Raw genomic sequence first — 15,241 nt, 5'->3', positions numbered from 1 at the left:
AAACATTTAGAACACAATGTGGGTCACAATTTAGAAAACATCCATCTTATTTTATTATGTTTCCGTCGCGCGTTTTATTTCTATGTTGTAAATTCTACTTACTTTTACACGAACTAGCATTTGGAAAGTGTACGAAGGCCCTCTCTAAGCTTCATGTGTAAGATTTTTTTTTAAATATTCACGTTGTAGGATCTAGGATATGTTTTCAGAAAGGTATCATGACTTCAAGATTAGTACAATTACAAATAATGTATATTGTCCTTACAGCTGGAAAGTGGACGCAAAAGGACAGTGTTACAACAGTTTCATCAACATGCATTATTCACCGGAGATTTTTAGTTTCAACTGTTACTGCTTCAAACAAATTAAGAGACGATGTTAGTGAATGCAGACTAAAAGGAATAAAACAGCATCAGTCTTTGAATTCAGAGACTTAAATTAATCTGGGGAAAACTCTAAAGGACAGGACCGGTACAGCCAGTGTACTGCCCTCCTCTGTACAATGGTGTTATAAGACATAGTGCCAGCCGAGCATATTAGATAGAAATGGCACGACCAGTCCGCTACCCGTCTCTGTCAATGGCAAACTTGTCTTCTTGGTTTCCTCACCATCTCAAAAGGACATGCACGCGCTCTGCTGTTTTCTCTTCGGTTCTTGTGCAGCGCGCGGCCCCGCTTTCACGTTTAACATCGGGGTCACGTCTGCTGACGTCACGCAGCATCTCCTGTACGTCCAGCCACATTTACATACATCAAGAAAATTAGGGCATAAAATATGCAAATCCTGCTAAACACTCGCTTCCAGTAACCATCATTAACAGAGATTTTAAAGTAAACCTCGCTTCAGAACAAGTAAAACTTACTTCTCTCTGCGGAGACGATTTTCACTGAAGAACGGGATGGAGCGGAAGAATCCTTTGCATAATAAAGCTGCTGCTGCGCCATTCTCACCTCCTGCTGCCGTTGGTTCCGTCTGTGTATTATTTTTAATACTGATGCATATGTAAAGGTATATTTGCATTTTTTTATTTATCGTAGCACAGCATTATACACGCTGCTTTCTTCAATCTGCTGAGTTCTTTTTGAACCACCTAGCATTGTTAAACTGTCTCTTTTGTTTCAGTGCATGTTTACGATTCTAAACATTTGCCATAACCGCTGACTGGTCATTATATGCCTTTTTTTGCGTCTGCAAGAATTAGTTTAATTGACGTATTAAAAATTCATAAGTCAGTATATAACAACAGACGCCATTTAAAGCGAGACAATTTTATTTTTAAAAAACACAATGTAGCATTAGAATTCTGCGAGATTATTTCAGTGAAGGAGATGAAACCGGTTTCTCTTTAGACGTTAGTTTCGCAAATGGACACCATTTCGGTTCTATATGTAGACACTCATACACATACAAATATTGCACTTGGATGTCTAAAACGATTGTTTTTGCCAATGTCATTATTTCTTTATTAGGTCCCATGTTTAAAATACGTATGCCATTTCTATTATACGTTGTTCGGTATAATGGCTTAACAAGCAGCGAATAAATTGCAACTTAATATTTTTAGTCTTATTATGTGTATCTGGGCTGTTTAATCTACGCAAAAGTAAACCACTCATATTTGGTACAGTGATGCTTGCTTAAAACGTTTTCGTCTCTAAATTACAACGAAATACCAACACAGTCGTGAGATGTTTTCATTAACGTCTGAGGCAGTAACTAAGCATTTGTATATCACAGCTTATTATGTGCACAGTATCACCAGCTGCCGTATTAACACGATAATTGTATGTAGTTTGCTTTCAAACATGTTGAGGTATGAAACATAAGGGAATAAATTAGCTATACACTATGAATGACTTACCTGCACACAGGTCAAAGGTTAGTCTTTCCATCGGGTAGACGTGCCAAAAATGATCATTATACCTGTATATGAAACCTGTGTAGGTCCTTCTTTTGTGTCTCAAACATATTTCAAATCTATTTACATTGACTCTTTGTGGTCTCGGTCTATTCCCAGCGTTACCTCTGCCTTCTTTACAAGCCAGCTCTAAAGTGCTCATATGATGTGTCACCCAATAAAAAAGTGGTCAGGTGGCCACACGTAAAAGAGGTCTTTAAAACCAGAAACAGCACTGTATCCATAGGGTGATGATGTGAGTGGGTTTATAGTGCAGCTGTGTAGGTGTACATACATAAGTATATCTGCTTATTTATGCCTTTGTGTACAACAGCCTGTGTGGCTGTATGCAATAATATGCAGGGGGTGATACATTATTTCGCGTGTGTGTGTCATGAAGCACTATCAGCAACACGGGCAGTATTCATGGTTGTAATCAACTGTTGGTTGCAATTATGCCCTGCTGTAGCACATTGACTGTTAAGACTTTTGGAATATTACTGGTAATAAACACATAAAACGCGTTTTTAATCTAACACCTAAAATTATTCTGAGAGATCTGAATACGTCGATGTTCATATGCCCATCGCTGGCAAAGTACGCCCTGTGAAAATACGATGCTTTATAGCAATATGGATTTCCATATTAACATAAAAATCAGTAGTTGTGTGTTCTTAAACTATTCGGAGTCTTTAAGCGAAGATTCACCGGTAAAGTTTGAACTAATTGTGTTAAACGTGCAAAAATCTATTTTATGTCACCAGCTTTTAAACACACATGTATAAAGTGGATCACACCATTATTTCTATTTGCATGAGTGATACAACTCCACCTCGACATCACTGACAACTGTGGTTTCCTTTAGTTACTGTAGTTTTTGACGAACCTGCCACATAATTCAAAGATGCTGTTATGTGTTTATTGACAGGTAGAGAAGTGCGCCTTCATTTTCTTATTTTGATTTAGAATTTTTTTTCAGATTCTTAGACTTTCTAAATAAAACTGCAATGCACAAAGTCATAATCAACATAGTTCGCACGTTTGTAAGTTATGTATGGTGTTAAAGACAGAGTGTAATGTTTTTGCTTTTTACATTCCCAAACAAATTAGTAGTTTTATACCATACACTTTCCCTGTTAAAATAATAATAATAATAACAATTAGTAGTAGTAGTATAACTCAAAATCTTGCCGCTTTAAAATCCTCTCTAAAAGACTACCAATATTCTATCTGGAATTGCACCTGCACCTTGTCTCCTCCTCTCAATACCTAACATCCACTGTACTAAAATTGATGTTTAACATTTACAGTGTAGTAATATCAGGTGTTAGCCTTAATGTTCGTACAGTCAGAAACAGCTATGAAATTTCTATTTCTAGTCAATTATTATACCTGTAATAATATCATTGTTAAATACGTTACCTTTGCTGTATATACTCTTGAATTGTGCTCATTGTATTCACTTTATGTATATACAATGTGTACTTGCTATTCATGGAGCTTTTCTCCCCCACAGACAATGGGCTCATTACGGCTCAGTGGACTACCCCGGTAAACAAATGCAAATAAAATAAATATTGACTAACACGAGAGCAGAGTTGTAGCAAGCAGAATGGATAAATGTATTGCTATTGAAACGCGGCTACATGTGCATTTAAGTGAACTTTGTGTGTCGTCTGTGGTTATTGTGATCAGAGTTCTTTGCCTTTCCTGAGCTGTTCAGATCTTAATTTCTCAAAATATTAATGAACCTAAAAAGTATGAAGCCACGCATAGTTTATCAATTATATTAAACGTCTGTTCACACTCGAAGAGCGTACGATGAGTCTTCTTTAAGAACATTAGTATAATAAACATTGCACATTTTCATATTATTTATTAAGGTAAAGTAATAAAGATTGCATTCTTATGTTAACTTATGAAAATGATGATGTTTATTAAATACAGACTTTGCCTTAAAACTTACACTTTACTGCTTTCGTGCACTTTTCTTACAGTCCTTGAAATCAAGGTACGCATATATTAACTAAATTACCATATTTCCACAAACTGATATTTTAGAATATACAACTCAAGGACGGTAATCGGAAAATGAATTGTTTCAGTCTCATTTTTGGCAATGTTTCTGTAGAATGAAAGAACCCAATCAGAAAACTTTCCTAGTGATCACAGGTTGTTTTCATCATGCAACAGACACAACAATTGCTTGGTGCATTTTATTAAATAATGCTATCCATAATTATTTCCAGGGGCTAGGGTTCTTTTGCAGCCATCTGTAGCACTGTATATACTCTAAAGGACTGCAGAGTGCCTTGCACTTGGTTACGGTGAAAAGGCGCCACCTCCTGGTCCCTGAATCATGAAGCAGCTCTACTCTGCGGTTCTATGTAGGAGTGACGGTGCAAACCAGGTTACCTATAGCTTGTTCATCGGTCTGCGTGCTAAGGTGAAGGTTCATCAATTTCAATATTCATTTGAGGTTATACTGCAATTTACGTGTTTACGTATTTAAGTTTAAAGCTAAGGTTGACAGCTTAGTTTATGTTTGGGTAACTTGTCCTGTTAAGTAGGGCTTGACTGATGACTAATAAGGGGCCTTAATACTCTATTTCATCAACAAAATAAGTGAATAAGGCGGTGGATTGTGGTGCAGAGTTACACACACGTGTGTATATATATATATATATATATATATCGTACCTCACATCTGTCGAGATTTTCTCAGAATGTCCATATTTTACCTCATGTTTTTAGTAGGTCTCCTAAAATGTGTGGTTTTCGTGCGAATCATTGTGGACTGAAGCCACTAAATAATGACATACATTTACGATTTAGACCTCACGCCCTTCAGAAAATGAATGCTAACACAAAACCTGTATATTCTAGCAACTAAGTGTATAAGAACAGTATTTAAAATCTAGTCCTGATTTAGGTATTTGTCTCCCCATTATACTTGACTTTATCCAGCTTTTTTTACACTTAGAGGTTGAGCGGTATGGTCCTTGTCCAACTTTATACTATAAACGTCTTCCTTATATTACAGATATTGTAAAGATGACAAAAGGAAAGGGGAAGAGTGAAGATAGGAAAAATAATATGCTACAGTAAAATTGTGAAGATGCTTACGGGGGTATGATGGAGGTCAGAATGGTGATGGTTTATGGAAGATAGTTACAGTATCTGAATGCTATAAAGAAGGGCATTATGTTAGATGGTGGTCATAGATTCTTGGGAGAATTTCGGCTTAGATTGTGGGTGTTGCAGGGGATAATGGCGAAGTCACTTTGCATCAGTAGCTGAAGACAAAGGGCAGCACGTTTTAATAATTTCAGAAACCATATAGACTGAAAGAAAAAAATAATTGTGACTGCATTTTATATAAAATCGCTGTTTAAAATGATGGGAACGAGGTGACTGGCACACGTGTTTGATTAATTCACATGTTCTCAAAATCCTCACTTTGGTTTGTTTATTTTAAAACACTGCGACTGAAAGGTAACTTCCATATTTTATTTCAGCGTTTTAGTCAGTATTCATAAGCACATTACTTGTAAATATATATAGTATTTGTGGTAGTAGGTGCATATACGTTACTTAGCATTTCTGTTTCATGCAAAATGTATTTATTCTGCAACACTATCAGTTAAACTTTCAGTCAAGTAAAAGCATTGATTAAAATGTCACATACGAGTATTACTATTTCAATGCAGGTTTTTTAATACGTTGCTGGCGTAGCTTTCAACCGTTTACTCCCAGAATTAGAGACGCTGTGATTTAGGTAAAAAGTCCTCGGTGAGGGACACTTATAAAGCTGTTAGTGTCACTAACTTAGAATGTTGATGGAAAAGATGGTGTGAAATAACCCCTTTTTCTGAAGTAAATAAATCTGTAACTATAAAGATAATCTGTATTTAGCAGCTGGAATCCACCACTTTTTTCAGAAAAAGGGCAGTATAAAGCAACATTCTGAACCAAAATTCGAGATGTCCCTAAAACGTAAGGATAGCTGTGAGCCATAGACTGTATTTTCCTTAAGTGGTGCAAAAAGTCCCTTTTCAGAAATGAATACAGTAATTCAACCAGTGATTCCGAATGAATTGTTTCTTTTGGAGAAACAATTTAGAACTGTACGATACAGCAGAAATTAAATTATAAAGTAAAGCCTGCGTTCTTTGGCATAATGCAAAATCAGTAGAATTCACACGCACACGCTCACCGACGCACACCACATGCGCGCATAGGCACGCACACACGCTGAGTTCCAGTGCTAAGTACTGTACGTATTAGACCGACAGAAATTAAACATTTCATCTGGCAGCTAACATTTGTCCAGTTCAAGAAGTCATTTCAAGACTCGTTTGGAAAGGAGCTTAACTTTTCTGACACTGTTTTCCCATAGATAATATATACTGTTTTATTACATGCCATTCTAGGTAGCTGAACGTGTGATCAAACAGCTTAAATAAAAACATACAGTTCCAAAAATCGAAACCTTTGCATTTCAAGACGTATTACCATCACTGCAGACAACACTGCACTGATGCATCGCCTGAATAATGCAGTCTGGATTCATAGATGTGAAAAATGTTCCAATGTGCAAAGTATGTCAGATATTTTCCACTGCGATTACAAAAATTACCCCCCCCCCCCAACAATATCAGTATTTGATAAATGAATGAGCCCATTATTTCCAAAAGTTTTAATATACTGTGTGAGAAATCTTGACAAAGCCACAAATAATGGGAGGACTGAGCTACTGAAATTGTATTGCCATTTATAAAGTGTACAGTGTGCACAATTATGCTGTCTAAATCCAAGAACCAAACTATGTTAAAATGCAACACGTGCGCGCGCGCACACACACACACACACACACACACACACACTCACTTTAAAAAAAATTGCAATGTCTTTTTACTGACAAAATCCCGGTTAAAATATAGAGTTGCTCCTGTAGTGCGCAAAGGGCACTGAAGCCGATCTGGAAGGAAGAAGTTCGGTTAGCCTATGAAGTTCGTAATGCAGTCAGTATCTTATAACCATTAATTCGCCATTAACGCACTTTATACTGAAAAAAAGCAAAGCCAAATAAATAAACAAGTCCATACGAACCAGTTTTAATACTTGAGATACTATTTTGCAAGATTTATGCAAATTTACAGTTGACAACGGCTGTATAATGAGGTACAATATAGCAGTTAATAAGCTTTCGACCTTATTTCAAACCATGTAAGTAGTAGTATTTGGCTCCTCCACACATGCTCCAGCGTCAGTAGCACTAAGTAGTCATCAGGTAAAGTTCCATCTGCTGCTTCAGACTGATTAATTACCAGCAGTAATTATCCGTATTATTAACTGTAATACCATTTATTAAAAAAATACATGTGACGCATTTCATGTTTTGGCAGCCGTACTGACCATAAAAGTGAGGGGTTTCCAAAGGTATGAGTAACTGAGCGCACCGCAACAACACACGCGCTCGCGCGCGTACACACACAAGAACGTACGCACGCACAGACGCTTTCACATATATGAGTATAGCGCGCGCAGCCCCACAAAGACTGGTATAATTTAGCTATTACTCACGTACACGCTTTCTGGAACGTTTACTTCACGTAGAAGTGTCTATTATTAAGCCACAACCAGACACGTTATTTATGTCAAACCAACACAGAAATGCGAATGTATAACTCCATACCTCTCAACTGTCCCTGATTTTGACTCAAATTTTAGCTCTGTCCCTCTTAATCCCTCCTAAAACTAGTGACTTTTGGAGGAAAGGTGGTGAATTACACTTAATGAATAATGACAATAATTAAGAGTTATAGACTTATTTTACTTCAGAAAATGTGTATTAATTCATATGCTCTGATTCTGTCAATGTTTCAAGTTAATAGCATTAATATTTTAAAAGTGTCCCTGATTGTCCCTGATTTTTTCTTGACTTGTCCCTGATTCTGTTGAAAGTTGTCCCCGATTGGTTGAGAGGTCTGATAACTGTGAATTTTGGAAATGTGTCGGTACGGTACTTGCTCAATTACTTTTCCCATTACCCACTTAATTTGGAATTAATTCAGAATGGCAGTGCAGCAGGAGGCCATCCCAGAACATACTGTGTACAACATAGAGAAGCTGGCTTGGATAGGACACCACTGTATCGCATGACACATACAGACACGCACGCACCCACACACGCCAGCGCTTTCAACAAATTAGGGACAAATCTCATCAGAGTCGGGAACAAATCCAGAATTAATATGGGCGATCACCCCGACCCCCATGGATGGATGGATCTGGGGGCACTTTTAAAATATTAGCACTATTAACTAGATATATTGACAGAATAAGAGACTGTGAATTAATATGTATTTTTGAAGTAAAATAAGTAATGAGTATCATTATTTATTAAACCAAATTCATATTTTTCTCCAAAAATCACCAGTTTTAGAAAGGATTAAGAGGAAAAGAGCTAAAATCAGTTTGAACTCATATACCCATGTGTAAGGAAACCTGTAACAATCTGAGACATTCTTTAAATGTTTCATACGGTCGATCCTTTTTTATTAAACAGAACCTGACTGTGGCAAATGGTCCCAAGGCCTGACAACTTCCAGCTTTATGTCCTAGAAAAGAGTGATCCTCCCTCCCATTACAACTATCTGCCTGCATTTGTTAGATGTAACCCGGGCGCGCGCGCGCGCTCACACACACAATTTTGCGCGCATATATATATATATATATATATATATATATATATATATATATATATAGGAAGCTTGCCAAAATACACTTTAAAGCAACCGAGGGAATTAGGTTTAATTGTTAATTCTTTCATTTCTGCCGACACCTTGCACTAATTGTCAAATATAGCTATAGTGATAGTTTGGTTTGAAAACAGCCGGCATTGTTTCCGTATTAACTATGCAGTCGTAGTTAACTGTAGGACCTGCACACTCTAGGGAATTCTGACTGTAAATACTACACTTGATCTTAGCCAAAAGACAGCTTGAGTTAAAGTGGCCCAGGTGCAACCTGTACTAAGACAGCTATCGCTTTATCCAGTGCATATCTGGAGTAGGTGATGCATACTAAAACAACGAAAAGCCCTTGCGTAGTATGTGGACTGAAACAAATATTTAATTGAGGCATGTGCTTTTTCAAAAAAAGCGACCCTTTCTCGGTTAACTTTTCTAAAGTAATACATTAAGAGGACAAAGTACTCTGTTAATAAATACAGCGGGCTTATGTCTTAAATATGCACGTTAATGTAACATGCTGTGAAGTCACATGACCATAGTTTGTAAGGGTCTCTAATTTCACATAATGTTTCTGAACGTGTTTTATATTTTTGTTCTGTTTTGCGTAAAATGTAATCTCTATGCATATAAGAGCAACATTTAAGACCTGTTATTTTGGGTCATCTAAATTCTTGAGCTAAGAGATTGAACTACCTGGTTCTCCCGAAAGGATAATACTTAGGATGTGGAGTTAGTCACGTATTCCGTTACATAACTTTGTGGAATTTCTTGAAAGCTAAGTAAAGTGAGATTTGTCTTTTAGCGCGCCATCTCTTTCTCAAAGATTTTTACAGTATATACCAAACATGCAGCAGTTTTACAAACATTGCTGCCGATAATTACATGCAACAACCCCACCACCACCCTTCCGTTCCTGTATCGTTCTCCAAACATTACAACAGTAATATAATATTTCTGAATAAGCAAAAGGTCTGGTTGACGAATAGCTAGGTAGGAAGGCAAAAGACAAGACAGTCAGCGAATGCTGGGCCCTTTCTAGATTCAGTTTAAAAAAGCTCATACACTTATGGGTTTCTTAGACACTTTTTAACAGGTGGCACGTTTTTGAATGTTTGTTTATTTATTTATTTAGTTAGTTAGTTAGTTATTTTTGTTAAATTTCAGTAAGTCCGCACCGTAGCTTTTATCCTTTCATCTACAGAATATGGAATACTGCCTGCGTCTCATAATGTGAAACTAATGGGCAAAATGTGGAACACTTACTAACAACTTCAGTTAGGAAGGCCATACGATGGTTAAAATGTGTTACTTTATACAAATGCTCTTTGGATGACTTATTATGATTTAATATTATTTTCTATAGATATTTAAAAATTCTTAGCACTGAATATGAGGCAAAACAATATGAAACTGCAAAAAAACATGGATCTTTCAAGACTCAAAATGAGGAACGTCCCTCATAATGAGGCATTCTTGAGAGATCAGCTTATAACATAAAAGTATCGAGATTAAAACACTGTTTAGTTAAAAAAATGCTATAAAGGGTGCGCATACGGTCGGTCCTTTAAAAACTGATTTAATGGTCGACTGGAAAGGAAGCACTCATAAATGCCTTCTTATTGTATTATTTCAGTTACAGTTTCATAAAATGTTTTCATGATTTATATATGGCTTCTGTGTGCAGCATTTGTAATTTTGCAGTATTTGAATCTAGGCTGTTGTAAGCAGTTTTAAATTTTTATTTCCAGTTTGTCCCTTTTTGTTAGCTCAACTATTTCACATCAAAGGAACAAGAAAAAGAGCCGCGTAGGCTTCCTGGTTCATACCGGGCATGCATGCTAGAGAGGGTGAGAAAGCCAGAGAGAAATTTGTTGAAAGTGTATTCGTATGAAGAGAGTAACTTGTTCACCAAAAATAAATAATATAAATAAAAATTAAACGAGCACAAGTCACCAGATAGTCTGTAAAGGATGTGATTGTTATCTTGAAAGAGAGTCCCAAATGTGGCAATCTTACAATCTCTGCTCATCACTGAAACTTTAACCGAGGCTCTTAAATGCATATGTTGAGGACCTTTAGCCAGGAAGTGGACTGCGGTTTCGACCCCAATGCATTGCATCTCCTGTATTTGTTGTGAGCATACCTCTCAACCTCTTAGTGCACGAAATCTGGACAAAGCTATAAACAAAAGTGGGGCAAAGGCCCCCAAATAGGGACAGTTTTTAAATACTAGTGCTCTTACAAACTTAGAAAGTTCACAGAATAACAGGTTTTGCATTAGCAGGAATTTTCTGAAGAGTATGAAGTCTGAAACTCAAATGTCTGTCATTATTTTCTAACTATAATCTTTAATGATTCCTCATTAATTTGCCAGAAAACCACAATTTAATGAAAAATGGACAAAAATATGAGGCAAAAATCTGCATATTTTGCAAAAAATCTGTACAGTTGAGAAGTATGGTTGCTGAGTTGCATGCACAAGTTAAATGAGATGTTGGAGATCCTTTGTTTTTTTTTTTTTTATGGAGATGGGTTGACCCTATATTACCCCTATATTAGGCTGCCTATCAATTATACTGGGATAAAATATGGGAAAAAAAATAAAGATAGCATAATTTATGGCAAATGCATGATGCCCTAATGGTGCCTGGGACATTATTATTAGGCTAAGTATCATAGAACATTATATAGGTTAGTGCACACCATTAATCTTGAGTGCACTGCTTCTGTGCATCTTCCAGTTATTTTAGTAAATCAACAAAAGCTGAAATCAATGCATTTCTAAACTTGTATGCACATTTAATATAACAGTATAATCAAATGACGCTTATTGGCTATTTCTCAAATTTCTGGTCAGACCTTCAATAAATAAATAAATAAATAAATAAATATGAGTCCAGGTTTAGGGAGTGTATCAGGGTTGGCATAAGGAGGTTTCCTTACAGCCTCGAGGTACAGGGTTTGATTATCACCTTTGAGGGAAATTGGTTGGGCTCAAAATGGCCCAAAAAAGGCAGTTAACCTACTATTCACCTATGAGCATATGAATATTTGGTACAGGCATCTTCCCTGTTCATAATTTTATCACCAGCAATTTATGATTAGTCATACATGCATGTTGATCATTACAATTTAGCTGCATTTAGTATTTCTGTTTCTCCCCTTTGAGACTCCTGTGCTATATTTGGAGATAACACTTTTAATTTTGTTTCTTTTGAATCTGAAAAATTAAAAATTTAGTCAGACTGGAGATGGTACAGTTGCAAACTGAACATACCTCTTGCGAATTTAAGAGCAGAAAACATTGTCCTTAATCCATATTTATGTGCCTGGAATAAGTTGCATGTAGTTAAGTACTGGGTGGACAAAGCCAGTATGTCTCTAAAGATGCAGAGTACATTTATCATAAACACTAAAGACTGTAACTTTTTCACCAAGATTCTTAACTACAGTGTCAAGTGTCCATTATTATGGCAAAATTTGTGTCTGCATATCAAAAAAAAAAGAGAAAAGAATGAACACTGTAACATTTACAAGTCAAACACATTGTTGTCTCATTCCTGATGCATTATGTAGGATCAGCAACCATTTTCATACTATTTTTGAACATTTTAATTTCTTGTCACTGTCTCAGGTGTATCACATTACTCTAAAAGGTATTTTGCCTACCTACACTCATTTTTTCTTATGTTTTGCATTGCTGAGAATGTTATTGTTTCATTGTCAAAAGTTAACGATTTCTGTTTGTTAAAAAAGAAAGGGAAATATCTTGAATCAAAATCACCTGTTTTCTAAGCATTCTATTAGACTTTTAGGAAAGGTATGTTTTGTATTACATTATTATGCATTATATCTTTCTGAGCATTCAAATAAATACCCAGATGTCAAATTGGAAACAGGTGACACTGTATTCTTTATCTGTTTTCCTATAAGTCTGACAGCTGTAACCAGAAAAGCACAAATCGCAGCAATAGCTACAAAGTTGTGCAAGTAATTAATTGTGATGTGTGCTGCATTACTGTCATGACTGCATGTGCAGCTACCATAAGAGCTCTGCTGCTCGAGGGAGGAATGGACAAAGCATGTGGGAAGGAAAGGGGTGGTGAATGAGCAGGTTAGTGAACCTTTCTGAAACTTATCCTTGGTATACATGCACAAGAGCCAGTTCAACGCATCTTATAGATTTTTTTCTTTCATTTTTTTAAAGACATTTTGCATTTTGCCTCAGTCAGCATAAATGCAAAATCATCTTTAGTTTATGCAGTTGTTGTGTCACATTGTTTCTAAACACAACTTACAGCACATTAAATTAAATGCTTCCAGAAAGGAAAAATGAATGCCTTGATGTCTATGGAAGTTTGAACCAGCATTCAGTGTGCCATGCTGCATCTGTGACTGCTTTGTAGAAAACTCTATATCATTTTTATATCAGATTTCAGAAGACTACATGAAGTTATCTAATTATTCCATTAATTTCTTTGTATGTATGAGCATCATGCATTTCCATTTAATAATTATAAAGGTGATTTTTAAGTACTGCATTCTACCATTACCTATAAGAGTGTAGTATATTTTTGTAATGAATGGATGGGTGGATCAATCGATTGACCAATTGATCAATCAATTAATCCATGAATACATTAATTAATTAATTAGTTAATTAATTAATTAGTTAATTAATTAATACAGCAAATATTTGGGTTCAAGAAAAACAGCAAACACAATATGCATGGAAGAGTGCCTTTCTGGTCAATACTATTCTTGTATTTAATGGTGCCACTCTAGGATAGTTCACTGAGAAGTGTGTTGTTAGTGCAAATAATAACAGTGTTTGCTTTTGTGAGATGGTCACTTTGTAGTTCAAGCATCACAACCATATTACTTTCTTTCTTCCTTGTATGGCTGTATTTGGCCTAAACTGTTTTTAAGGATCTGGCCGTGTCCTGTGACGGCATTAGCAGAAATTATAATAGTACATATACATTACATGTACAATGGTGTCTGATTTTTACACCAAGATTCATGCTATCTTATCACCATAGCAATCTCACATTTTTTGTGACATAAATCCCAATTAAATAATTAAAAACAAAACAAATATGCATACAGTTTTATAACAGAAATATCTTCTTGTGCACATAGTTTTATAACAAGCATAGATTTGATTGGGTATAATTATATTTGTTTATGACTCATCCGTGTCACATTTTTCCTTTATTTTTCCATTTAATTTTTGTAATACCTCACACATCCACATATTCCAGTGACATACAGAACATGTATTAAAGCAAATTTTAGTCAATTTAATACAGACATATGTCAATATCTAAATTCATTTAAATGAATTCCCATACAATACAATGCAATAACGCAATATCTATATAAGGAACAGGCAACACGACTCCTGAACATGTCATGTTCTAAAATTTTTTCATCCTAATGTAAGTACCTGTTGCATTTTTAAATCATGAAAGATTCACACTTGTTATACTGTGGCATGATAAAGAATTCCAGATCTTTAGAACCCTTTCTGAGTGAAAATTATGTTGTGCTTTCTATTTATTTATTTCATTTACTTATGTTAATCATTTCATTGCGTTTGGATGCTGGGAAGGTCCCTTTGGGTCACACAAGACCCCAAGAGAAATGCATACAAAGAGATTACAGTAGACCCTTTGTGAGTACAAACACCATTTAAAATGTAGTGATCACAGATTCAGCATAGGCTGTATGTCTAGGTATGTGAGACAAGTAGCAGTTGTCAAAGAAGAAATAGAAAAAACAAATGGGGGGTGCACTGAAGAAGGAAGTAGGTAGGGTAAGTCGTATGTAGAAAAGTGGGAACAGGAATACAAGAGGAGAAAGACATTAAGGGTTAAACATTGACAGAGATCCAAAAATACAAAAATTTGTAAAAATCTAGAGGATTTAGTATAACTGTGGGTGAGAGAGATTGCATTCTAAAAGTTATTAGTAGTTTAACCCAGCTTATGATATCTCTTTTCCTTAAACTCAGATGCTTATAGAAGTAATTTTTCCTAGTTGCCTTGTTTGTCTATAAGATAAAGAGAAGAGATGACTGTCCTTCAATCTAATTTCATACGATTAGTTTAGTGAACTTCCTTTGAATGGTTTCAAATGTGGTGATTCGAGAATTTTTTAAAGAGAAACCAGAGACATTGTCTAAATTCTGTTCTGGTCCTGAGTAAGCTCAGACAAATGGTTTTCTCCACCTCAAAACTCATTGATTTAATACATTTTTGACACAATCGATTGCAGTCTTTTACAGTTTGATCTCTATGGTATTAAAATGTTAAATGTATGCCTACCCATACCCACAAGTCCTTAAAGGCCACAACTCCTCAAAACACCTGGTCCTCAATTACATGGTCACACTTTAATCTGCCGTCAAAGTCATACATTCATTTGTTTACAACATCAGTCTTCATATTATTGTTATTATTATTATTATTATTGTTATTATTACCATTAGCCAATACAACTAAGTTTAATTATCAGCCCCGGAATCTATACCAATCAATATTACCCACCACAAGTTCTTAGCTAGTTTTAAATAATCTGCGT

At 35.7% G+C, this 15,241-nt stretch overlaps 1 long non-coding RNA gene across 1 annotated transcript in view; it reads left to right on the top strand.

Annotated features, from left to right (window-relative positions):
• Positions 1-650: 650 nt before the first annotated feature.
• LOC122810367 overlaps positions 651-15,241 on the top strand; it is a 54,735-nt gene continuing 40,144 nt past the window's right edge. Inside the window, exon 1 of the long non-coding RNA XR_006366090.1 lies at positions 651-1,009. This is a non-coding gene — a long non-coding RNA (uncharacterized LOC122810367). The remainder of the gene's footprint in view (positions 1,010-15,241) is intronic.

This window comes from Protopterus annectens, chromosome 8.part1 (genome assembly GCF_019279795.1).
Source record: "Protopterus annectens isolate FY-2018-M chromosome 8.part1, PAN1.0, whole genome shotgun sequence".
Classification (NCBI taxonomy): Eukaryota; Metazoa; Chordata; order Ceratodontiformes; family Protopteridae; genus Protopterus; species Protopterus annectens.
Note: the sequence above shows the minus strand (reverse complement) of the source record. Positions and strands in the feature narration are given on the sequence as shown.